The following is a 27,579-nucleotide window of genomic DNA, read 5'->3' as shown; positions in this document are numbered from 1 at the left end:
GTATCCAGACTGACCCCATCCTTTCATCAAAAGTGATAAAAGCTTCGCCTTTACTTCTGATGCCACCTTCCCCCCTAGCTTCCCACCTCCCTACCTACAGTCACTCTATGACTGCTTCATCTGAATCAAGAATGCAAATGGGGCTGGAGCCTCACAAAGCCTGGGGTGACCTATATTACAGCTAATGATGGGCCACAGTGTCGGAAGAGGAGCTGGAATGAAAGAGAATTTGAATGAAGCTGACCCACATACAAAGGCACGACCAGTCGGAAAGACGTGTTCCCTTCCCACTAAGTAGGCCACAATGGGCTTCAGGATTATGCACAAGTTCCCCTTTTCTCCTGATGGATGGAAATGGGAAAAGTGATGGGGAGCCCCTGGCAACAGGAGTCGTTCCTTACATGCGGCTCACAGGTTCGTAGTAAGATTGGAGTTTCAGAGTGTTAAATGGGAATCGGTTTTCTTTGCCAAGAACAGCAGAAAACTGATACACATGGTGCACAGACAACACGGACTCTCATTAAGCTAGATTTATAAAAAGCCAGGCATCCCATTTGCAACATGATTAGAGCAGAACCAGGATAGAAATCACCTCTTGTGTGCACATCAAACAGAATTCATAAATCCTGGTGTCATTTGCATTAGTCTGAGAGAAGAAGTCAACCTTTAGGAAAGTGTTGTATAGAGAAAGGTTTCAGATCTAAATGTAAAGGGATAACCTTTCTTTTTTTTTAAATGTGGGGTTTTACAGAGTACTTAAGGTTATTATCCACAGGTGATCCTGGTCTGCCCGGCCCCTTTGTTGAGATACCAGCAGGAAAACTGGCACTGAAGCTAGTCTATCAAGCTCTGCAGACAAGATTTTTCCATTTTTGCACATAATTGAGCTTCTTTTAACAAAGTCTGACCCAAACACAAATGTCAGTGTAAGCATGCGTGCTACTTATGGAATTTTTTAAGCTCTTTACTTTTCTTTCAAGAAGCCACTTTGTCGGGGATAGGTGATACATGAGTGTGTTTCTATCGACAAGTACCTCATAGAACCCCACTCCAAAGAGACAAAAAAAAAACTAAATAAATAGTTCAAATGTTTGGGATATACACTCTGAAATGAGAAGATCCAAAGCCACCCCAAAAATACAGATGAGCTAAAGGCTGCTTTAAAATCAACCTGGACTTCAGCAGTGCTACAGGATTACCGCCTCCAAACCGCAATTTGTCAGAAAGGAGCCCCAATAAAAGTATTGAGAGTATACTTGAACAAACTTTTTAGAAGTTGAACATTTTTGTCCATTTTATTGATTTATCTTTGAAAATGTTCTAATAAATTGAGACCTTGGATGCCTGATTATAATGAGCTATAAACTGAAATTATCAAAATTGACAAATAAAGGCTTCAAATGCTTCACATGGCATCCAATGAGTACATAAATACATGAAATATAATATATTTTTTAATTAAATCAGGGAAATATAAAACCACAGTGTTCTATTTTTAAGATGAACCTTTATGTTCCTCTGAATAAGAAGGACAAATCACAGATTGGAATAATTTTAATTTGAGTTTATTTGATTAGGACAATGCACATTAATCAACATTTCAACCGTATACCTCAATGTAAATATGTTTGAACTAGCACAATAGGTCAATTTCATCTGTAGTCCTAAGTCACTCGCATAAAACAAAAGTAAGCTTTAAAGTTACAGGATGTCACAAGACAGTTAGCAGGACACTACAAAAAATGACTTTCAAACAAATTTTATATACAAAACATACACTTCTGTGACTTTCTAACAACAGGATGGAAGGTGAGGCCAAAGCCCCCTTAAACAGATATTATTCATGAGTATGTGACTGGTTTGTTTAGATTTTAAGTGTCTTTTTAAAGGTACAGTAGTTCTCAAGCTCCTGGTAATTTGTTCCAGGAGTGTGTGCCTCAAACAGACACTACCATTTGACTGAATTTGGTTTTATGTCTTGGTACATCACAATCTCCTTTAGTTTGTGCTGTAGTATTTATTTTGATTTGGTGTTCCAGAACTGGTGGAAGCATGTTAGGTAAGGTAACCCAGACATCCCTCTACCCACCAGCTGTTCCTGGGTGATCCTGAGGTGTTCCAAGGCTAATCTCCCCTTGGTGAAATCTCAGTCTACCTGAGGGTCTCCTACCAGTTTCACTTGCCAAGAAAATCTCTACAGTGAGGGATCCAGAAGTTATCCAAATCAGAGGCCAAAACCAACCCAGCTATCTCTTTATGATTTAAAGGAGCAGTTGCTCTGCTACAAGAACTCCCCGGATGTAATCTTTAAGACTAAACTTAGCAATCATGCAAAACTTATTTTGGGAACTAAATTCTGCAATCTGATTTTTTCACCATGTCCCAACCTTATAATCAAAGACGGAGTATAACACATAGATTGAGTGGTAGGCTAAGAGCTTGCCCCCAAGTTCAGCTCCCTCTTTACCAAAATGGGCAGATACAGATAGAGACAAATCAATGTCGGAATTTGTTCACAACACACTCTCTTAATTGAGACGTCATCAGTGGAAAAGCTGATACCTCAGTTTCCCTCCATTAACAGTTTCTATCAGCTCTTTTCTCTAAAGTGGATGTATCATGTTTTTTTAAAGGAGACTCACCAATTACAGTCAGAGGTAACACAGAACATTATTCATGCAAAACCTCTGGGGCCTCAATCCACCCAGGAAACATGACTGTACATGATTTTTTTAAACACGTTGTATAATCTCTTTCATCATCAGTGTTTACAGCCGTTGATATCCAGCCAGTTAAGATACCATGCCTTTAAATTTTACATGCATAGTCGGACAAAATAGGTGTACTCCTAAGGAGTAACGTATGGATCTGCGCACCCCCACATTCTTGTGTATACTCAGAGGGCTGGGTGTCCCCCTCCGTAAGAGACACAGATAGGAAATGTTTTATTTCCTGAGCTCATGTGGCAAGCAGGTAGTAATTGGTGTGTGTGTTAATCCTGGGATAACAAGTGTTTTCCAAGGAGAGTCAATGATCATCTTACAAGGTCAGTTTAGCCCTGCACACTGCATGCATAATGGAGAATGCAAAGGCTAATAGGAACATAATCACATCACACACAAGCACACACACTCACGTACACACACACATGCTTTGTACTCATTCCCATAGTAAAGATGATGCACCGGGGAAAATAATACAGTTTGATCTTTAACTGCCATCGTCCCTGTCTGCAAGGCTTTCCGATGGAACAGGGCCACCCTGCGGTCTAACTAACACCTTACCATCATCCAAGCGGGAGAACCTTCCCCTTCCCCTCCAGCCAATGGGATTACAGCTCGGAGGTGGCGGCAGCAGCGACCACGCACCGTGACCCGTCCGTTTTTTTATGACTTCATTATTTTCCCTCCCTGCCACGCTCGTTTTCATTTGCCAGAGCGGGGGCATAATGACTGCGCTATAAAAACGCTGCTTTAACGTTTGCATACTGTTCTCATTTGGTCCGGCCCTCAACCCTTCAGCTAGCATATGGCAGGTAATCAGGTCTGCAATCAGGGCTGCACGTTACACAGGGCCCCGCTTTCAGCACAGGGGCTATTACCCATCTGTCTCAGCACACACACACACACACACACACATGCGCGCACATGTGTATTTGTGCAGGCATGCAAACTCACAAATATGCAAGAGTAGATACTTGTACACAAATTCATCCTCAGCATAGTCTCACACTCACACCAGCGTGCACGCCCTCTCAATGCACATACACAGTTGCATACACGACCGCCCCATCACCTAACCTATAGAAAATCCCTATATGAGCGACTCAAGCTAACGATAATGTCTGAGGAACGAGCAGTCACTGTAAGTCCTTACCTTGTGTATCATTAATGGCAAAAAGATTTCACAGCTGGATGTGACAGCATGTCTCTGCTGCATAACCTGGAACAATCATTTTACACACATAAAAGCACATACATTCTCAATAGCTTTAGCATATGGCTCTGTCATTAAGTATGAAGTACGTTCAAAGCTTGTAGAGAAAAAAAAACTCTGCCTTGGACCCCTGATAGTAGGTAAGACCACAATCTTTTCTGTAGATGTTTTTTTTTATCCTTCTGTAATGCCTTCATGGGGCTAAAACTTAATGACAGTAATTTTACAAGTTCTATAAAGTTGCAAGTTGGAATCAACACCAAGTTCAATCAATTACAATGTTTTTTCATGCAAGGAAACATTTGACTCATATGATATTTTTACCTTCCTGCTTAACATACCAATGTGACGAATAATTGTACCAATCAGGGGGCATGTACCTTAATATTCTGTGTACTACAGCTGCATTTTATGCATCTCTGCAACCAATATATCAGTATTAAATGCAGAGACACTTTTTTATTGTGTTATTTTACCCAGAAGATGGTGCAATAATGAAGCTAAAGCTGCGTCATGGATAGTCGCCAACATGACCACCAGTGCAGCGGCTGCCAGCACCATACTGTACATCAAGGGCTCCCAATCTTTTCAGCCCGCGACCCCCAAAATATTGGTGCCAAAGATTTGCAACCTCTACTGTCCCTCAAAGTGACTACTTTTTGCTTTTTACTTCATTTAGCTGGTCTGCAGAAACTGTGTTTCATGTTCTGTTATGAATTCACCTGCTGCTGCTTATGCTTTAACTAACTGTTAACTAAACCTAACCTTAGGAGTCATCTTGCAACAAAGAAAAGCAAAAGACTAACAAAAAATGTTTGAATTGCAAGGTTTTGTTTCAATTTTTTAAAGTTATATTTTGGGGATTTTTAGCCTTTATAGGTGGTACAGAAGGGAGACAGTAAATGTGGGGAGTAGAGAGTGGGGGAAGACGTAGTCCAAATTGTCCCAGCCAGTAGTCAAACCGGCGACCTCTGTGATGAGAACTATAGCCTCTGAATGTGGGGCGCTTAGACCGCTAGGCCACCAGCACGCAGGTTTTATTTCAAATTTAAGTACTATTTTTGTCGCCACTTTTACAATAATGGGTAAAATATGCAATTTTAGATTACCTAAAAATAAACATTCAGGAAGACATCTCGTGACCCCCAGTTTGGGGACCCCTTCTGCAAATGACCTGACATGGTAGAAAATCTGCCCCATTCATTGTCTACTTAAAACACCCTCATTTTACTGTGCAAAGCATGCTGGGTTACATAAGGACATGTCCCAATATCACATCACCAATTTGACATAATCATGTATAAAGAGAAAACAGTGGTATACTGTAAAGTAAATAAATCTTGTGGAGTGCTGGTTTGACTGAAAGGACTCCTAAATTCAAAACTACAAGTGACTGGTGGGTTAAGTCTAGGGGAATAGGCAGTGAGCAGTCATGAACATAAGCATAGGCTGAGCTCAACTACCATGCGCTACAAGATTGGAAACTCCACTTGGTGGAAACAGATGGTTCTAGAAAGAACTACACAGCTGCACAGAAACTGCTCATTATAGACTTTGCTGTGCACAATGGAAATCATCATGCAGGAAGACAGTGTACATTTTTTTTACCTTCTTGGAGACCCGCTAAAACAGACTGTGCCTTAATTACCAGAGCAAGTTTTATTCCAGACTCTATGGTATGTTGAGCTGCTGCATCAGGTAAAATCCTTAGTGATGAAGAAGTAAGATTCTGATTGTGACACTATACTGTACCACAAAATCTGATGAACAATGAATTAAATTTAAATTAAGAACATGTCATAACTCAAGGAAGTCACTTTATTGATAATGTTATGAGACAGTAAAGTGAAAAGTAGCTCTCCAGGTAAAACCAAACCAAACCTAAAACACATAAGGGGTTAGGAGTTGTTCAAGTTTTCCCAAACAGGCCACCTTTGAAGGACTTCAAAGTTTTTTCCAGCTGAATTATTTACATTTTAACTTTAGAATTAGTCAGGTAGAGCATTTTTTAGTTTGGCCAGTATCCACTTGAAAAGCTCAGGAAAGAGTCAGATTAAAACTAACTTTGTTCTGTGTTTTCACTGGTTTCAGCCTTTTTGATAGTCCATTTATTTGAAAGAAGAGCAAACCGTCACTCATCGGGCTCAAACCTTCCACAGAAGTCTGTAAATCCAACACTTCATATTGATGTTACTCCTTCTTTACTCTCTGAATGTTTTTCCAGCCACTTTACAATAAACACTAATGTTCTAAATGAATATTTTCTGGGTTGTGACTACCTCAGCTCGAGGTCAGGTCTAGGTTATTAGTAATGGAATGGATCTATGGAAACCTTGATTTCATGCCTTGACACACCCGATCATGATGATGCAATCTTGAATGGTTCTAGGAATAATAATTCATGGATTCAGTTTTGTTATTGGAATCAGTAGTGATGATATTGCAACTGACAGACACATGCATATGGAATATGGAGACTAGAGGGCCTGTGTGATGATGATGGACTTAATGTGACTTGTACACTACTGTGAAGTCCAAAGGTCACCATTACTGACAGGAGGTAAAACCAAAAGGTCTCTTTCCTTTGGCTGACGAGGATGGAACTTTCAAAACTCCAGCCAAAGACAAAAGAGACATTTAAAGCCAGCGTGATGAAGAACTACAGAGGCAATACTGAGGGCGGCCGAGACAAAAGATAAAACACAGTTGTCAGAAAATGCAGCGGTGATGACAGGACGGACCCAATCTGGCAACAGGGATGGAAACCATTACTTCCAACTGGACTGGGGCTTTGAAGATTGGAGGAATCTTGTGGTGGGATATCCACCCCCCAACCAGGCACCCCAGCAGAATCCACCAGTACCCTCATTTGTACAGATGTCCAGCCAAATAGTGTGTGCGTGCCTGTGTGCCTTTGTGTGTGTGTTCCATCTTTCCTCTGCGCCGCACAAATCCACTATGTACACACACATTCCCTACCTCGGCGCCCATGTTTCATCCTCTCCGCTCTCCCCATGTTGTGTTTGTCGAGCTCTCAGGCCCAAATCCATTATTACCTCCCGAAATGACAACTCATTTCCACAAATGTAATCCCTTCCCTTGCCTGCGTGAGGCTGTAAAGTAAACACAGTCCTCTCTCTAGAAAGCACAGAGCAAGGAGGGTACGGACCCACTGCTTCATATTTGCAAAGGGAACTCAGATTTGTGAACACCAGACCCAAGAGTGAAGATGATAAAGACTGAGAGCATTTGAAGGGATTTATGGATTTATTCCAAAGCACTGCAGTCTGTGAGTCTGTAAATATATATGTATATATATATTTTATATATATATATATATATATATATGTCTTGCATCCCATCCAACATTACTCCTGCACCAATCACAAACTAAGGAGTGTGCCAAGGATCATAATAACAAAACATGTATGCATTCATTACACAACAGAAAAATTTGCTGGGTGCAAAGGAATTGGGGTGAACTTATTATTATTATTATCACTTTAACTTTGTTTGGGATCATTGTGAAACACTGTGTCTTCCCAAGCCTAGTCCCTGCACAGTTAAACTATTGCGATAAAATAATCAGTGAAAAAGGATTTGTAAAATAAAAAAAGGCATGACGAGTGGATTTGCTTGGTCACCAATTATTGCTGCCAAAAAATGCTTTGCTATAAGGGATGTTTAAAGACGTTCCACGCACATGGAATCATAAAGACTTTCTCTCTCCAGAGGTGAGTCTGAAAGGGGGCATGGCCCCCTCTAGCCCAGACCCAACTGAACCAGAGAGAAAATGTTGTAAATTCATGGGTTTGAGAGAATGTTCTGTCACAATGTATTGTTTCCTGCACTTTGTAATGGGAAAAATACACAAAAAATGCATTTTAAACATTTAAAAAAAGGGATCACTGATAGTTTTGGGACATGTATTTCTCAATTTAAAACACACAAATATGAAGTAAACACATTTTGAATTTTGGAAACACAAAAAGAAAGTTTGTAGTAGTTTTCAAAATAACAGTATAACAATTTGATTCAAAATGTTTTTGTTCCCCTTGAACATAAATTCATTCCTCCAAAGTGCAAAGACAAAACTAATGAGACACTTCTGAAAACTTCAAGTGTTTCTTCACTCACATGCTCTCATCACACTTTCCTCTGTGTTGTCTCAGGTGTTCCCACAAATTGGTCATGTTGCCACACGACATAGCAACTCTAACTTTTATAACTTTTGTGCAGTTTTGTTAAGTATATTGATACCTGTGTCCAACATATTCCTATAGACATTGTGCTTTTTCCTCATCAGTTCAGCAACGGCCTGCTCGTCATGCTCGTCGGCATCCATGTCATCAGTTATGTAATTGCACGTTCTCACATCACGATTGCAATTGCAATTAGATTAATCGTGCAGCACTGACTTGTGTGTCTCTAAAATGTGCTGCAGATGAGTATTGTAAAAAGATCAGACTTATTCAGAAAAGAGAGACACACTGCTGCGTTTATAAAGAGAGGAGAGCTGTGGTGCAGTGTGTGGGGGGGGGGGGGGGGGGGGTGGGGGGGGGGGGGGGGGGGGGGGGGGGGGGGGGGGGGGGGGGGGGGGGGGGGTAATACAATTAAGGTGAGCAAATTAAAGTTTATTGTGAATGCACTAAAATAAGTTGGAAAACAGAACGATAAATAAATAAACTAACCTAGTTCTAATTAATAGACAAAACACAATATGTTTCAGATGCCCTCCCATCTTGTTGACACCTGCCCTGCCACAGGTATGACATCATTCTGGGGTAATATTGATAGGGCATGTGATCAGGTTGTGTTTAGCATTTCTTTTCCTGTTGAGTTCATGAATGTGTTATGGAGTTTTGACCAATCACATTCAAGTATTTAACACAGCCGGGTGATAAGCAGATATATTTGAGGGTGAGTCTGTAATCAACTGAATCCTTTATGTTGAGAAGTCATAGCTAAAATCAACCTTCACTCCACATTTTCATATAATGCGTCACCAAACACACACTCTCTCCTCCGTGTGCACGCACAACACAAACACTCCCATCTCCCTCACTCTGCTGCTCTCACAGTGAGATAAACAACAATTAAAAGAAAAAAAATGTCATCCTATCCGCCTGCCCACCAATCCATCCCTCACCCTCAGCCACATCATATGTGACTGGTTTAATCGCAGGCCAATCACTGCTGGGTCACAATTAATAAAAGCCACACCGGCCGCAAATAAACAAGTCCAAATTGCTGCCTTAATCGAATGATGCAAACATCGGTGAGTTACAAAAGTTCACTGCCGCCACTGACAATTTCCTAATTGTATTCACTCATTCATGGCAATTTTATTAACATGGAGCGGATGTCTTCTGCCCTTCCACTGTCACAGCACCAGGGATCTAATTTCATTATTTTCCACAAGATTTGCTTGACTACTGCCGCCATGCTAGTGGCGCGCCACGGCCAGATGTTTATGCTATTTAAATGAGGAAGCAAAGCCTGTTGGGTAAACATAATTAAAGAAAGTTGAAGCTTTCTTTTTTTTTCTTACTTCTTCTCTTCCCTGTCCTCTCTTTGTCTACCTACCTCCAACTATAAAATCTCTCCCTCTCTCCTTCTCTCTCTCTCTCTCTCTCTCTTAACTTTACTTCATTAGACAAATTTCAATTAACATCTGAGCCACATGTTTCTCTGAGCAGGAGCACAAGGCCTGCATGGAGGGCTGGGTACTCAGAGAAGTGTGACGCAGTGGACAGCCAGAGCGCGCACACACTCAGGATGCACAGATGCTTTAGCCTACACTTAGCATGCAAATATGCAGAGTTTGTGGAACAAACAGGGTGCAGAAGAGAACAAAAAAGCCAGAAACAAGGAGCTAAAGTCAGAGTTTCCTTTGCGGGGTGTGATGACCGCTTGTTAAAAGTGTGTGCATGTGTGTGTAATCATTCACAGCTCTATCCTACCTGTGCGGCTGATGAATCCAAACACTGTTGACCTGTGGCCCCCTCAGCGTGTGTGTGTTTATTAAAATCATCACCCAATCACACAGGCATTACTGTCCACGCCTGTCGCATGCTAAATAAGAGGAGAGACAGAGAGAGAAAGAGAGGAAAAGAGAGGGAGAGAGACGGAGGGTAAATTAAATCACTCATGTCACGGTGCTAATAGGCCAGCCTCACTCCCCGTGTAATTCCAGAGGCCAGCGCTGCAAAAGTATATAAAAAATTAGAGCAAGACCAATGTATTAGGGCCAATATCACAGACAGAGTGTTACAAGAGGTCATTACAAGATTATGTAAACCAAGAGAGAGTGTTTCCATGCCGTGGTCATTTACATGTGATTATTGCATCAGACTTAAGCAGTGATTATACAAGAGGGCTGCTTGATATGTCAAGCTATACACACAGGCTCAGGGCATGCACACAGGCACATTGAATTATATCAGCAGTGTGATATATAGAGGGGGGTTTGATCTTCAAAATAAAAGCAAACTCTCCACAGCTCTTGTTTGCAGGGGCGTTTGTTGATTTATATGCCGATGTCTTCGTTTAGCGGCGTGATTTGGGGGACGCCTCGCTCATAAAAGCCCTCAGTATAACCAGCGGCAGCAGAAGCATTCATTTACCCCGATTGATAGAAAACACCCCATTCTCTGCGTGCATTGCCGCCCGGGCGCTGCCAGCTTGATGGCTGAAATATGCTTCACGGCTGCAGCCATACAAGCGCTTTTTAAGTATGCAGCGCGCGGCACATTCGATACCCTTTAGTGCACACGAACTGAGTAGCTGTCAAAAATACAACAGGCATCTCAAGTAATTATGCAGATTTATGCAAAACATTAACAAGAAGAATTAAAGGCACAAATGAGGTGGCTACACTTGAATTGTTAAGATTATGAATAATTACCATGAATCTTTTTGCTCTTAATATAACTTGTTTTTGATAAACAAAGCCTTAATTATCAGAATACTTTGGAGGATTCCAGTGACCTTCATTAATCTTAGACAACAAGTCTCCGGTGAGACTTGAGATGAGGCCTACACACGTGCACTCAGATACACACACACATACACACACACACACACACACACACACACACACCCGTATAGGGTAAACACACACGCATGGCAGCGCATATGCTAACTAGCCACTTCAGCCCGGAGCGAGGAGACAGACAGGTACATCTCCTAGTTAAGCCAAGAGAGCTCGTCACACTCCCTGGTGTGTCCAGGTATGCTAAGCCAGGAGGACAGATGCACACACACACACACACTCTCATACATACACACAGCAGGTGACTCAGATGCTCCTCTGAGAATTGGCAGCACCAGGTTCTTCACTAATTACAATTACATCTCACTTCCCTCCCCTTTCCACTTTCCTCTAACTTTGGACATGAATATTCCAGCGGAGCCATTGTGCATTGGACACGCTGCTCAATATGTCCCATAATTAAAAGCATGATGTGCGAGATGAAAATACTAAGGGCGCTCTGCTCAGAGCTGTAGCATAGGAGGAGGAATGAGATTCAGATTTTTTTTACTCAGGAACAACACGGTGGAGTGGAAGAGAAACTACATCTGTGTACTCAGGTTTTTACCTCAGTGCACAACGGTGACACCTCGGTTTCCTTCACCAAGCAGACTCTGTTTCTGAAGTTTGCTTTCAAATCCCTGAAATGTGACAATTGGTGAATTTGAAAGCGCTTTTTTTCTTATATAACTTATGTCTGAGCTGTTTCTACTCTTTCAAGTGTCATCAATATCTGTAATTACCATTCAGGATATACTTTGCATTGCAGCACTTTGCAAGCATCTACAGGAGAGGACGAGGGCCATGCACTATATATTTTCTTTCTAAGTCTGACCTTTCTTTCCAGGAGGTATGAGATTGAAGTCAGAATTCCTAAAGAAATGCTCAGACCTCTTTTTTTTCATGTCTGATTCTCTACTTCCCCTCTCAGAGACGTTTTTGAAGGCTCTTCCACAAACTCTGATTTGTGTCAAAAAGAGATGCAGGAATAGAGAGACTGCAGTAGGAGAGGAAAATAAGGCCTAATCCTTCAATGATTTCACAAAAGTGATTCTCCAGACAGAAACAGAGATCATTGATCCTCATGTGTAGGTTCATTCTACTCATGATGTTACAGGAGACAGTGGGCATTGTGAAGTTGCAGTAACAGGGCCATTGAAAGGCTGGAAGGCCTAAATCATTAAATGATTTTCAGAAAACTCTCCTTGTTTGAATATGAAGTCTTTAATGAACCTTTTGACAAAACATAAAAAACAAGTAAAAAACACTGCATGTAGTAGTTTTGTTCTGTAAACTATTGAATACATAAGGTTTTAGTGTCAACAGATAAAAGCATACACAAGCTTTATTTATTGATGGGCTAAAATCTGTTCTTAGGAATATACGATTTTTGGTTTTGACAACATTTTATGCAAGCGCAAGGCAGAGTATACACAATGAAAGTTTCTTGTTTTGACAGGTTAAAAATTATATATACATTTAAGAAATTACAGAATTGTTTGTGCGTCATAAAGAAAAATAGCCTCATTTTAAAAGCTTAGTAGACTGAATATGAATTCAGTTTTTAATTTTAATATCTGTCAAGTGAATACAAGTAAATGGTAGGTATTTCTTTATGCTTTGCTTACAATTTGAAGCCCTAAAGTTGCTAAACAAAGGTAATATAACCACTCATCAAACGTCTTAAACTTGAATTATTCTTTAAAATTCACTTCAAACTTAAAAAAGAACATTTGGTAGCAAGAAAGTCAACTACTCCTTCACTTTTGTTTCACGGCAGGGTTCATATGTGCATATGACAACATAGTTCATACATATATTCGTATTTACTCTTAATAATAGAAGAATGCAATGCATCAAAGGAACAAGTGCCTGTAATATGACCATCAACAAATGCATAGATATATTATCTTAAATACCTGCTGTAACTACACTGACATTTGATTCACACCTGTACCTCAAGGTTTTGATATGACATAATCAAAAATATAAACAGGTTCAAACAAGTTCACTTCATATTCATTCTTAAGTATCAGTAACAATTTTGAAGTTCTTTTTGCCCTTACAATTTTTCAGAATCTGTCAAAATATCTGTGCAAAACCACAAATGAGTCACAAATAGATGACCTCTATTTTTGGTGTGTCATGACTTCTGCCCCTGGTGGATTATTTGTGCATTGCATGTAACTGAATTAACCATTATGTCTTGTATTTTCTTCATGAAAATAAATATCACTTTGATAATGCTAGGGTCCAAAAATGCATAGATTAAATGAAATATGATACATTTGGCTTTATAGGGTTAATTATAGCCTGTGTCTAAAATTACCGTCATGCTTTTGTGTCATCATGGCGTCAGTGAGTCATTATCGTTTTCCTCATGTGTAAAATCTGGACACCGCTCAGGATTTGACGAACAGAAGGCCAAGGAGTGAAACAAATTGTGATGATGAAAACATCAGAATAAAACATCATGTTTAAAAATTAATGAAATAAAAATGATAAATCTGCATTTATCAGGAGGCGCAGTGATCCAAGTTTTCTCTGGATCAGACACAAACACTCGGCTAAATGCTAAGCTGAATAGAGAATGAGCATTACTCATATGCCACTGAATATTATGCATAAGTAATACCAACAGACTAAGCTTGATTATTATTATGTGTTGATCAGAGTCAGTGGTGACTTTGCACCCTGTGACGCTTCAACAATCAGGTCTGGTCCCATGGGTGCCAGGCATGCTCGGGTCCTATCAATCAAATCTCTGTTGATTGTTTTTGTTTGGCTGTCGCCTCGTTTCTTCATATTCAGTCTTCATTATGATCCTTTAGGAGAACGGTAGCTGCACACTTTTTGAAATAAAGTTTAGGTCTTTTTTTTTAAGATCAAATTTTAAAGTTTTTTTTTGCATTTTAAAACATTTTAAGACCTTCAACTTTAAATATATATTATCAGACGTTTCAAGACTCTAAGGATCTTCCGGCACTCTGTAAAGGACAAGAGGAGGCTCTTTTTCTATCTAGTCCCTGCATTTATTTAAACCTACACTAACACACACACTCCTGCACAGCTCCCTCTGACAGTCCCTCCTTTTTCCAAACCATTGTGAGACGTTTACCTCCCCCTCCTGTCCATACTGTTTTGATGCTTTGCTTGGTGATATTTAAAAGTAGACACACAGCCCACCTCTCTTGAATCAGGGAAGGCATTAAAGGATTCATGCTGAGATGCAAATGACTGGAACAACATTACTCATATGTGTTTATTGTTTTGATGGACACTTTGCTTTTTAATGAGGTACACAGATATTACACATCTCTTTAACACTTGATTCTGATTGGTCAACTGGGCTTCCCCTCTCTGTTATTTCTGGATAACCGACCCCAATGCTGCTCTGATTAGACTTAAAAAGATCAGGTCCAATCATATCATGATCAATCAACCATATCAGAAGTGCGCAGTTCAGTAACCACAGCCTGTTAGGCAGAAAGAGGAGGCAGAAAAGAAAGGGCAGAAAAAGAGAAAGCTAAAGAGGTGAGAGGACACGGAGCAGGATGACTGAAAAATCAATACATTTGAAAAGAATACTACAAAATCCAAAATAAAGAACATGTATAAAGTATAACTACGGATACTACAGCATAGTATCTAATACACACGCTACATACAATAAGAGCCACAGATGAACTGGGATGTAACACTGCATCCCTCCCTCTTATGTCTAAAGTCACAGGATGTATCCCTCTGCTGCCCCCTGTTGGGCGGTGGTGTGTCATGCATCGGGATCAAGGAGCATTTTTTGCAGCACTTTAAGAAGCTTCTTGTATTAAGAGGAGCGAATGTGAATGAACAACTTAGCAAAAGGCTAAAAAGAGGCCTGCGTCGGGGAAAAGTAACAATCAGTAACTTCAGACGTGTAAGTGAGGAGTGATGTAAAGTTAGCTAGGCTAACTTTACAATTTCACCAATCTTAAGAAGAGGTGAAATTATAAACAGAATGTTCCTTTCTGTGTTAATTTGATTTGTGTGATATGTGTGATCAGGTTGTCCCTTGCATTGCCTTTAGTATTCAGCATTAATAACCTCAGACAAGAGGGTTTGACCAATCAGAATCAAGGATCTGACACAGTCAAGTGATTGGTAAGAAAGACAGATATTGAAGCATTTTAAATCAACATTTCCATTGCAGATTACACTCATGACTCGACAACTTTATAATAACAGCCTTAATTTTATTAATTTAAATATTTATATATTTAAACCACTTTTTAAAAACCAGTGGCAGTCTGTAATTTCCTTGTGGAGAAAGGAGGGGTTGGACCCCAGCGTCCTCTGCTGGCCTGCCGCTATTGATTGAAATCTTCAGTTTAATACGAGTCCTTACTGACAGGAATGCAGATATCATTTCACTTTATCAGTGTTAAAAAATGAAGCCAATGCAGAATTGCAAAAATAACTGCTCTTCCTCAAGTGTCCACTTGAGGCTGGCTGCAAAAGCTGAGCAAACCCCATCAGGCCCCGTGTTAAAATGTCCATTTTCACATCAGAAGCAAACATTTTCACAGCCTGGATTAAGAAAACAGTTTTGGGTATGCAGCTCATAATTTTTTTTTTTTTTAATAACACATTAAGATATTAGAAAGACGAGTCATACATAAATCTGCATAATTAGTGTCTGGTACAGCAGACAGGTTGGTGCGTTGCAGCTGTTTGCCAGGAGGGCAAAAAGCCTGATTCAGCTCCACCTAGGTTGATAGATAGATGAATCAGCATTTATGGCGGCTGCCATCTTTGAGCTTCAAAATGTAAGAATCAAGCGGATGATGTGACAGAGATTACATCCATGTGCCATACGGTCTGTGGTCATTACAGTTAAGAAGGTTAATTTTAGCTTATTGTAACAGATTAATGCAGCTCTAAAATCTGATGGACCGTTTTGTTGTCAGTAGGAAATAATCAGTAAAATCTCTTTCAGATCAATCTATGTTGCTTTGTGTTGGTAAAGGTGTGAAAATGTGAGGAGAGCAGGTTCATTTAGCTGAAACACACCCTGGCGGGCTGATCCAACCTCTGTCTCAATTATCAGCTTGCTGTGTATTTTCCCTCACGAGCGACACTGAGATCCATCATGTAATATCTCAAAGTGAAATATGAGAGGTTTTTAAGATGGATATTTGAATCAGCTTGCTTTGTCCTGAGGTGATTTTATTCATAAACAAAGTGAGAAAAAAATTCTGAAAGCCAGAAATCTCAGCAACTACAGAGGTAATTGGTATTGATCATGAATGCTCGTGTCCGCAGATAAAAGCTCTGCGGATGTGAAAGGAAAATCTTACTCATTGCACCATTAACCTGCTCTTTGGCTCTGTTTTGATTACTTGTGAACTTCTAAATTGAAGCTTTTTAACCTCTTAATCTCCGTGTCAAGGAGGGAAGTGATGGAGGCAAACACATGTACACCCTCGCTTCTTTTGGCCGACAGTCGTGGGCGCTTCACAGAACGGATGAAAATCTTGACCCCTCTAAAACTATCAATAACTTTTATTTGAAGTGTTTTTCCACAGAGGTCACAGTTCACTGCCTCTGTATTTACCACTGTGTTACAAAGGGGAGGCATTCAGCATGTCTCACATCTCTATGGTGCTGCTGCTGGACAGAGTTAAAAATCATTTCTGGGGCATCAGATGGAGCACAGCTCTCTGATCTGTGTGACTGCCCTCCTGTTCAAAATAACTGTAACTTGAACAGTTTCTCAGGCCTGATCTATTGATCATGAAAACACAGCACCCCTTCATCTAGAGGAGAACAAAACAAGCCAATATAGCTTTCGGATGCTTTACTGCCCTCTAGACAACATCAATGCAGGAATATTGGCCTGGTTTACATAGAAGGCAACAAAAAAAGAGCAAAAGACAAGAGGGGGGAGAAAAAGATGGCCACCGTTAAGCTGTTAGTCAAGAGAGCCAGATTTACCGTTTCTATTTCTACATTTTCCCTCTGCGGATCGATGGAGGAGTCGGTTCATTTTCTCCGACATCAATACTGCCGAGCCCGGTACAGTCCGCTCCCCTCCAACTGCCTTTCATCCTGGCCACACTGGAGCTGCTGGATGTTGGTGTTAGCCTGACGCTCGGGGTGACGGCTGCCCTCCCCAGCTCAGGATCAGCTCAAGCTCACCTAACCTCAGCCGCGTGGAGGAGAAGACGGGAGGGAGGAGGAGAAGAAAAAATAGCTGACCTCTGATGAGTGGTTCGGGGCGATGTCTGCTGCTTTTGTACTCAGATGGTGGAACTTTGGAGGACCTTTTCCCACTTTCTGCTCAGCAGCAGGAAGCTAAATGTTGGCCGGCTGCTGCCTTCGCTGCCCTGGTGTCTAACTATGGAGGTGTTTCGTTGAGGAAGAATGCCTTCTTTCTACGCCTTGGGAGGAGCACCCAACCCCGACTCAAACCTTTAAGCAGCAGGGAGAGACAGATGAGGAAAACTGGCCTGAGTCTCAGCGCTCAGGGGCAGCCCCAGTCTCCGTCTCAGCACCCCGACCCTTACTCTTGAGGAGCGCGGTGGTCAAAGGCCCCGGACGAGTAGGGCTGTTTGGTGGTCGGGGGAGGGGACTTGGCACGCAACTGTGAGAGTGTGGTCCAAGGTGCTCACAGGATATCATGCCCCAGGACAGGAGCTCTGCACTCTGATCACATGACTTCTTTTTGATCCCTGTGATATGTTTTTATTTTTATTCCCTTTTTTTATTTTGTTTGATTCCGGGGCAAACGTGCAGCTAGTGAAATCAATGTTTAATAAGACTGAAGTGCGTTTTTGCTTAAGGTAAGAGAACGATCCAAAAAAAGAAAGAAACACAGAAAAGGCAACAAACCTCTGTTATAGAATCTAGCTGTAGCATATTTTTCATTCAATATATTATCTAATTATGAACCTTAAATTAACTGGAATATACCGGGTTGTTGCGGGGACATGAGTGACACATCACTGCAAAAAAATGTGGCATTTTATTTAAATTGAAAAACTTTGGATTTCTTTACCTTGTAAAAGCTGTTTCCTGTAAATATGAACGACATCTCCAGCTCCCCCAAAAATAAAGCCAAAATACTCTGAGGACAGGTGCTGCCATTTTGCACTTATGACATTTTTAAAGCCAGAGTCTGCACAAATTAGGATCAGAACCAGAAATACTTATATTTATTCTGGAGGTGGGAAATTTGGTAAAAAAAAAAAAGAAAGATCTGCTCAGGAGCTGCAATGTTGACACTCACAGCTGTGAAAATTTCATGACTCCTATATAAATGTTTGTTATATTTCCTCTCACCATTCCTCTTTAACTCTCCTGATCTGTTGTACATTGTGAGGCTGGAGCCACATTTGTCCACACAGCTGTCAATCATTATCCCTCCTATTGCATCAAGTAACTAACTGAAAGCTAATCTCTAATAAAAAACAAAACAAAATTGTAAATAAAACTGCCTGATAAATAATAACTTTAATGGCAGAAACCATGTATGAGAAAAATAAATCTGGCATGAATTTTGTTTTTAAAGTCTGACGCATGTCCCATTTGTTAACATGGAGGAAGCATGCTTTATGAGCGTTACTACAGACAGTCAGAAGAGGGAGCTCTGAATATTTTGGATTTTCTTTGAGGGAGCTGTGATGTGGATTATCTTTTTATTCCATCTATGGCAGGAGTTTGAGAACTTTTCAGCTCAGACCACCAAAATAATAGCACCAAAGACTGGTGCCCCCCACCGTCCCTCAGATAGCTTAATGTTGCTCACAGCTTCACACTAAGCACAACCAGCCCAATCCAAAACCAACAACTTTAAAGAACACCACTGTCTAAGAACCATATTATCATTTTAGATAGATAGATAGATCTTTATTTGTCCTTAATAAGGAGATTTGTTGCCACCGTCTGTACAGGAATACATGTATGAACACAACAACCATAAGCATCCACCCAGCCTCACAGCAATGGTGCACCACAACCAGACACATATGCACACACTGGACACATATAAAACACACCGAACACATATGAACACACTGGACACATATATGCATTTTATAGTATTTCTTTTTTAAAGCAGGAAGCAGAGTACGTAATCTTCAAGTTTAGACTGTTGCAGTGATAGGACATAGAAAATCCAATAAACAGAGACACAGCTGAGTCTGTGTGTGTCTGTGTGTGTCTGTGAGTTACTGGCTTGAAGCCTAACATAGCCTTACTATTGCCGGTCTGCTGTTAGTCCGTCATAATCATCAGAAAAATGATGACGCTTCTTTTCATGTATGGTTTTATTTAGAATTTAATTACTTTTTTGTGCATGCTTTTTTTTACATTAGTGCATAAAATATACAATTTTTATTAATTAAAAATGTAATTTGTTTTAAAAGACATCACATAAGTGTCTCAAGGCCCTCCAGGAGGTCCCAACCCCCATTTTGGGAACCACTTAGTCCATACAGGCTCAACAGTATTTATTATTGTTCACAACCATTCTGCAAAGCCTTGCACATGAAAAATGGACATTAGAGGGTACCTAGATCATCATATTTTAAAATATTGGTCCACTAGTCAAGCTGCTGTATTTAATGAGTTTCAGATGAGAAGATTGGACAGTGATACAAATTTAAAATGACACTGGGTTATATCTGAGGCCACGAGGCCACGACTAAGGGGAAACAAAACATAATTCTTGAAATGCCATCATGTTTCTATAAGAGGTAAGAGTGTTTCTTCAAGGCTGAAGATTTTACTGGATGACACCATCAGGTTTTTAAAGATCACACGCAGTGCCAAGCTTTAAGTGTAGATCTTTACACCAAGTATCACATAAATGTTTTAATCTATTAGTTGTTTTTGCACCTTTTGTCTCCTCTTCCCCACCGCAGCTTTCCCTCAAGAATCTCATAATCCACTCTGTGTGAGCGCAGAGGCGTATGTGCAACATATTGCTCAGACTCTGACCCTGCCGTCTTCCTAATTAGGCCTAAGTGAAGTGTTGTTGTTGTCTCCGAGCCCCCCTGCCCTCACCTGCAGTTACCTGCTCAGACGTGGACTCCAACACAAACTGCCAGTGCTGCCATTTGGACTCCAGTGTGTTTGTGTCTGCATCCACGCTCCCATGTGGCCCCCTCCACACACACGCACACACGCTAAGAGAGTCTGCCCCCACCTCCAGGCAAACAGATGTCCCCTTTAGCTAGCATGTCCACACAAACACACACATCAGGAAACATGGATGTTCACAAAAGACTGTGAAATGAAGTCTTCCGTCTGGCTCGGTTCACGCTGCAGCTAAATGTGTCCCACTTGAGATTTCTTCCTCACATGTGACGCAAAGCTGGAATCTTCTGAGGCGTGATTTCTACCACACAGCGGTGCACAATTACAAATCTGAGTTCTCCAAATGCCAGTAAATATTTCAGTCTGACATCGGGGTAGTGTACATGATGACATGTAACTTGGCATAATAATATTTAAGACAACTGAAATTATTAGAACAAAAGAAAAATGTGAAGATAACCTCTGTCACAACAAGAGAAATGTGAAATCAAGGGGTGCTTTTTTATCTTTGACTGGAAAGACATGCCTTTTAACCATCACTGTCAGTTCACAGAGGAATCAGACATTAGCTTAAATCCTTAAATATAAAAGAGGGAGTCTCATAAAGGATTCCTTTAAAATAAAATATTACTACATTTTTCTCTATTGTCAGAAAACGGTGTCAAAAAACTTGCCATCACAAATTGCATGCATCTATATTTAAATGCACACATTTTTCCAGTGTTTCTACCCCTCTCACACACACACGTGCGCTAACACACACACACACACAGAGTCCCACTTATTCAGCCAACCCCCCCTTCATTTGTGATTTTGCCATTACTGAAGGTTTTATGTATGTGTGAAAGAGAGGGGGACTGCATGCAGTGCATTTGTAAGAGAGGCTCGACCTGACAAATGTATTCGGCTCCCAGTAGCACCGCTGAGCCCCAAAATTCATGTAAAACACCGGTAACTCCCGGTGCTTTTTAAAAAGGGATCGGCTGATAAAGGATAATGATGGAGATTTCGGCTTGATTATGGGAGCCCATCCCTATCAAATATTCCATTTCCTTTTTCACATTCAGGCTTCATGACAAAAAAAAAAAAAGATGAAAAAAAAATTCAGACCAATGTACCTGCAGCTTCAAGCCTGAACAAGAGACAGAGACAGAGATGGGGGGAACATGTGGATAGAGAGAAAAGTGTGTTGAGAAAAAAGGAAATGTCCTCAAAAATGAAGGGAACTTTGAAAACATACATTTTGAAAATATTATATCTTATTCTAAAGACTTTTTTTTAATGTCATGATTTCTGACAGATTTCCTTTTTTTTTTTTTTTCACATAGTTTCAAAGAACAAATCTTGCAGCTCTGGAGGTTCGAAGCCTGAGCAGGCAGCTCAACAGAAGCTAGGAAGTTTTTTAAGACCATCCTACAATGTTTTGATTTATTTTCACAATTTTACTCCTAATACTGAATTTGCTCAACCAACACTACAAATGGAAGTTACAATGACTGTATTGACTCCTTTGAAATGTTCACAATGAACAATGTGATCACTGGAAATAAAGAATGCTTGTATTGTAATGCTCAAAAGTACAAAACTTCAAACCATAATGAAGCAGCAGCAGCAAACAGCACTGCACATTTTGTTGCATTCTACCAATTATCCCTTATTACTGTAAAATTCAGTGTTTAAGATAAACTTTTGATTCCTTTTGTAAACCATAATGTGAGCTGGGACTTCAGTATACACCAGAACGATGAGTTTAAATTGCAGAGGGAGGGGTTTTATACAGAAGATGATGCTATGATAGCTAAAGCTTTGTCAAAAAACATGCACAATAATGACCACCACTGCTGAAGCCACCACCACCCACTGCAGGCAACATGGTGCAACAGAAATGTGCCCCCATCCAGTCTATACAGCAAGGGGTGGCTTTGCTGTGAAAATACCAGGATGGTAGCATCATTTTTTAACAGCTTTTCTCTCCCATTAGTTCAAAATCATGTACTCAAAGAAAACGGTACTATACTATTATTACACTGGGTGGAGTGAGGTTTGATTGAACACTCTTTGGTTTAAGACACAAAGTGATCGGAGGAGGAAGATGGCATAACTCTAGTGGGTCCCCATGGCCAAAAAATGGAAATGGATGGACCCAAACAGAGCTACACATCTGCACAGAAACAGCACTGTGTTGAGTTCAATATACATCATCACAAAGGAAGATAGTATAGCTCTGGGAGAACCCTGAAAACAGACTAGGTCTTACACACTAGAGCGGGTTATTAAACTGAAAATTAGACAGGTTTTATTTCTCTTGGATTACATCTGAAAATAGAGGGGTAGTCTCATATTCAGGGTTTAGTAATTCAATGTCAGTATTCGTCAACACAGATGCTAGCACTTATCTGTAAAGTGAGTGTTCCTCTCATGACTGAGGCCTGCCGTCACTCACCACTACAGGAGGATGGAGAGATATGGTGAACAAAGTTGCACAAAAGTAGGGCAAATAAACCAACAACTGAGGTGGAGTTAAGGTGCCTTTTGTAGGGAAATGGTTATAAATGCAGAAGAGACTGTAATAACTGCCAAACTGCAGAGGAATATGGAGTCACTGGGTGTAATGTTTGAAGATGATGAGGCTGAAAAGATTGTCATAATATGGGTTTGTTCATCATTATTGCCAGTTATAATATATATATATATATATATATATATATATATATATATATATATATATATATATATATATGGGGACCTTAGATAGTTTGTAATAATTCATTCACACCTCAATTTTTAATCCGTGCGAATGAACCATTTCTGTAATTTCTGAAGTAAAACTTCCAGGGCAAATCAACTAACATATCAGGATGCACAGACATCCTCTAATAATAATAATAGGGTCTGAATCAGCATCTCACTCATTTGAAGTGGTGGGAATGTTCCCTTGGCTTTTTCTGCCCCTCTTTTCCAGTCAGAAGAATAAAAGGTCTGTAAAGAAAGTTTTTTGCTGCAATATTTGGCACAATTTTAGCTGGATTATTTCACTACACAGTGTGCGTACAGTTAGTCCTGTATTGGTTGATATGTTTCCTGAGAGTGTGGTCGTGCTTTTGATAACGTTGTTCACCCCACGAAGCAATTCAAAACAAGTGTCTCTCCTTATTTCTAACCTGATGTTGACGTCTTCTTCTTTTTATGGATTTCCAGCAGGCTGTATGCCCAGAGAGGAGGTGGATGTCGTGCCGCACCTCAGTGTTTTCAATCAGAAATGTCAGTAAATTTGAGGAAATTACAGATTGCGTTTATACCACACCAAACACTGATGTCAGAGGGTATTTCACAAATGATTAGAGGTCTCCAGTTGATACTGATCATGTGCAAATAATACTTAAGTCTTGAAAAAGGGGGTGGTCTTATAATTTGGGTACTCTTATATTTGGGGCAATATGGATTATTGATTTTATGTTGAACTGCTGGTTAAATTATGATTGAGGAATAAGTAAGATTATCAATGTAACATTATACTGTTATGCCTGTGGATCAGTCTACTATTCAAAATTATGGCTCAAATAAATTATATACGAGTCAATTTTTCTGATATATGAACAATACATATGTGTAACCACAGCGACATGTGAAAATATCAGATCAATAGATTTACAGTGTTTCACCCACAGTGGTAATTATTAAACATTGAAACCTTTTCAGGTGTTTTAATATTATTATTTTTTTTATCATGTGTTAATATAGTCAGAACATTTCATGCATGACCAGATTGTCGATGAACCAGGCCACCTACTGCGCGTCACTAACCATCAAACTGGCAGAACCTGCCAACTTTTCATTCATTTTCTAAGTTTCCTGGTAAATTAAGTTCTGCTCTCCTGTATGTAAAGCCCAGACACAAAGGTGGAGAGAGGAGAAAGTGGAGGAGAGGAGGTGTGAAGGAGAATAAAACAGTAGAGGTCAAAAACAAGTCAAGACGACCATCTCCTTTTATTTCCCTCTGAGCAATTTAGAGCGACACAAATGTCTGCTTCAGGGAACCTATTGGATTCATGTTGATAACCTATGAGATAAATATGCTAAAACATTCGTCTGTGAGAAAGAGAGGGTGAGAGGAAACAAGGAGAGGGTGAGGGAGAGAGAAGGAGGTGCAACAGGCACGCACATAATCAGAAGTTGGTGGTAATGTGCAGGCATTCACCCATTGGACGAACATCTTTCACTTTATTAGCATGACAAAGAACACAATCATTTTGGATATGCCTGAATGCCGTTTTCATTAACTTCCCAATGATTTATTAACAAAAGTGTCAGGAATGCTGTGAAAGCTGCAGGCCTCGGCCATAACCTGAAAAAAAGGAAAGAAGCTGAACAAGAAACAGAGAGAATAATGTAAACCAAATAAAGAAATGTCATCTCTCCAAATGAATCAAGGGAGAGAAAGAGGGAGGGGATGACAGGGGAATAAGGGGTTAAAAGGTAGACAGTTTTATAACTGCAGATCCCATTTGAAATGTAAAGTATATCCAGTTAATTATGACATTCATTAGGTTTTAACACAGCACATTCAAACTGAGACTCCCAGCTGGGAAACGTTCTCCAGTCGGCTAATAGGGAATTCCATCAGCCATGGAGGAGAATGAGCCTCATATGGTTTCATATGCTGCTTCACAGAGTCTGCATAAGAGGAGGAAAAAAGGAGAGCAGCAGCAGAGGAGAGGAGAGGAGGAGGTGAGGCCAGGCTCTGACCCTCTTTCTTCTTTGGCCACACCTGGACGTCATATATGAACACTTTACACAACATTTACCACATACCCTCATTCATCACTTCATATGTGATTTTACATACGTTTTCATCACAGATCATTAAATACTGATGCTCTGCCTCGCTCTGCCTCCTGCCGCCTCGTACAGACCAAGCTTCAACTTATGGAGGTGAAAAATGAAGCCAATGAGGAGGTGCAAAAAACTGCAGTACCTCAAGTGTCCACTTGAGGCTGGCCGATGAAACCCCTTCAGGTCACATGCTAAAATGTCAGTGTTTACATGTTTACAACAAGACTCAAAAATGGTTTTTGAATTTTGGTATATCTAGCTCATTTCTATATCAGTACAAAGTGTATGAATGATGAACGAAATCATAAATCATAATAATGTAAAGGCTTAGAGTTATGCATAAATCTGCATGAGTAAGATAAGGTAGCTGTTTGCCAGGAGTCTAAAGGCCACAGCTCTACCTCTTTGCCTGTGTGTTGACTAAAACATAGGTTTAATGGTTATTTCAAATTTGGTAACCACCATATTTTTGCTCTTAACCCTCTCTTCGGAGACCAGGGGGTGACGTCACAGAGACTACATCCATATTTTTAAAACTCACTGTACACACACAGGGTAGATTCTGCTAGTATATAGACTTTATTTAAGTGGGCGAGTTTAGCTGTTTTAATCATGTGCGCTTTCTCTCTGACTTCATTGTTTATCCAAGTCTTTAGCCCCTTTTACACTGCATGTTAAAGACAGGACTTTTAAGCCTGCATTTGTAGATATCACACATGGAGGTGTCATGGTGGAGCAAAGTTGTTCTGACAATGAGGGAGTGTTCGCTGTAATAACTGGGGCAAAACAGCGTCACTGTGAATGCCAGGGCCAGCAGGACAGAATGACATTGTGTTTATGAAAGTCGCTCCCATTGTTTGTTTATATTCTGTCTCCTGTTTCCACCATGATGTAAAAATCACTGTCCACTGTTCATGTTTACCGCTTGGTAACTTAAAAATCTGTTTTGGTCTCTACAGTGTATCTGATTTATATAATAATGATTTTCAGTTTGTCTCTTTTTACTTTTATTAGTTTTGGTCACATTTCAACTAAGAGTTTTGCATAATTAGGGGCATAGCTGGTTGGACTGACAGCTAATTGTAGCTATAGCATCTTTAGGCTTCATAATGCCTCCTCAGAAACCTACGTCCATGCCCATGTTTTTCAATCTATGATCTAGGTGAACACAATATCAAGGTTTCGAGCCATTGATACTGAATTCAGATCCACAACAAGGCAGATTGAGGCATAGTGATGTCCAAAATAGAACCAAGTGGTTGTACCACAATTCACAAAATATCTGCAAGTAATATATGTAAATGAACTGTATATCATATGGAAATCCTTTACTCTCTTCAAACTTATCTTATTGACGAAACTCTAATAAAATCCCCCCCCCCAAAAAAAGTAAAACAATAGGAAAAAGAAAAAACAATCAAGAGTCCTCTTCCCTTGAAATCGTATGCTCTGCTCTTACGTTGTCTTGACCAGGCTTGAAATAAAGTCCCACTGAGACAAAAATCTAAAAGAGTGAAATACTTCTAACTCTGAAACCTGACCATGACCTCCAAAAAGTGTTCATGAAACTGGTCTCCAGAATCAGAATCAATCCAAAGTCCTACAAAGAATACCTCTTAAGAAACTCCGATATCCATCGCCACCACCGTATAAACACTGAGCACAATGACAGCAACACATATCTCAATGTGAAAATATAGATCTTGGTGTGAATGTGCATTGAAGGTCTCATTTGCTGTCTTTCATACCAAGAACAAGGAAACGCGAGCTGAGAACTTCAGCAGCCCTCAGTATAAAAAACCTGACCCCCGCTCTGTGTTCCTGACCGTACAGTGAGAGTGAGTTATGAGCAGTAAGCACTATAAATGAGTCACAGACCTGTTTCACTTGGACCTCTGTTCCATCATGGTATGCATTTATGAGAACATTTTTCATTGAGGTTCTTGGCTGAGAAATTGCAACAGCTCATTTCAGTATCCACAGGGCCTTGCTGGGAGTCCCCGTAACCACCATCACCCACAACACAAACAGCAACAATGGAAAGAAGGAAACTTGACTCAGATGAGACAAGTGCTTTAAAAGATCGAACTCTTTCAGGGCCCAGCTGATGGACGACTCTCCCCTCCACAGTCCCTCTGAAAAAACAGCCAATGAAAATAAGCTCAACAGTGCAATTTAGAGAGCCTTATAAATCAATCCTGGTGAGTACACATATTTCCGTGTGGGGAGAATTTATATGTTTAATTACCGAGCGCAGGTGCCGGGCCCTGGCTTTACTCATTACAGTAAGATATATGAACGGCAGCGAGGGCCTGGATAGCGCAGGACAAAAGGGAGGACAAAGTAATTAGCCGGCTCTTATTTAATGGGACCCTTCCTCAAGTCATTCCCGACTCCCGTCGCGGCTCCTTGTCCATATGCTTCAATTCAGAAGTCATTTCATAAAGGACCACTGGTGGCAGGTAGCACAGCGGCAATTAACACTGGCGCAGAATGGAATCGGCGGGGATTGAAAATGAAGTGTTAAACACTGTGTAATATTTGATTGTCCAGCTTTTCTAACCACAGTCATCCCCATCCCCCTCTCTCCCTCTCCCTCTCCCTCTCTCTCTTCCCTCTCGTCCCTCTTAGATGGATTTTCCTGGAGAGATGGAGAGCCAAGCGCTGGGATTCCCCACTGAGTGGGACTGTGCTGCAAA

At 40.4% G+C, this 27,579-nt stretch overlaps 1 long non-coding RNA gene across 2 annotated transcripts in view; it reads right to left on the bottom strand.

Moving 5' to 3' along the window:
* The window catches only part of LOC117811096, a 103,942-nt gene that overhangs the window by 23,954 nt on the left and 52,409 nt on the right, over positions 1-27,579 (bottom strand). Inside the window, exon 4 of one of the 2 annotated variants that reach the window (XR_004630931.1) lies at positions 9,900-10,011. This is a non-coding gene — a long non-coding RNA (uncharacterized LOC117811096). Of the gene's footprint in view, positions 1-9,899; positions 10,012-24,282; positions 24,393-27,579 lie in introns of those variants that run through there. The other variant, XR_004630930.1, reaches the window with a different exon arrangement.

Source organism: Notolabrus celidotus, chromosome 4 (assembly GCF_009762535.1).
Source record: "Notolabrus celidotus isolate fNotCel1 chromosome 4, fNotCel1.pri, whole genome shotgun sequence".
NCBI lineage: Eukaryota > Metazoa > Chordata > Actinopteri > Labriformes > Labridae > Notolabrus > Notolabrus celidotus.
The sequence above is the reverse complement of the archived record's forward strand: the minus strand, read 5'-3'. Positions and strand labels throughout refer to the sequence as shown.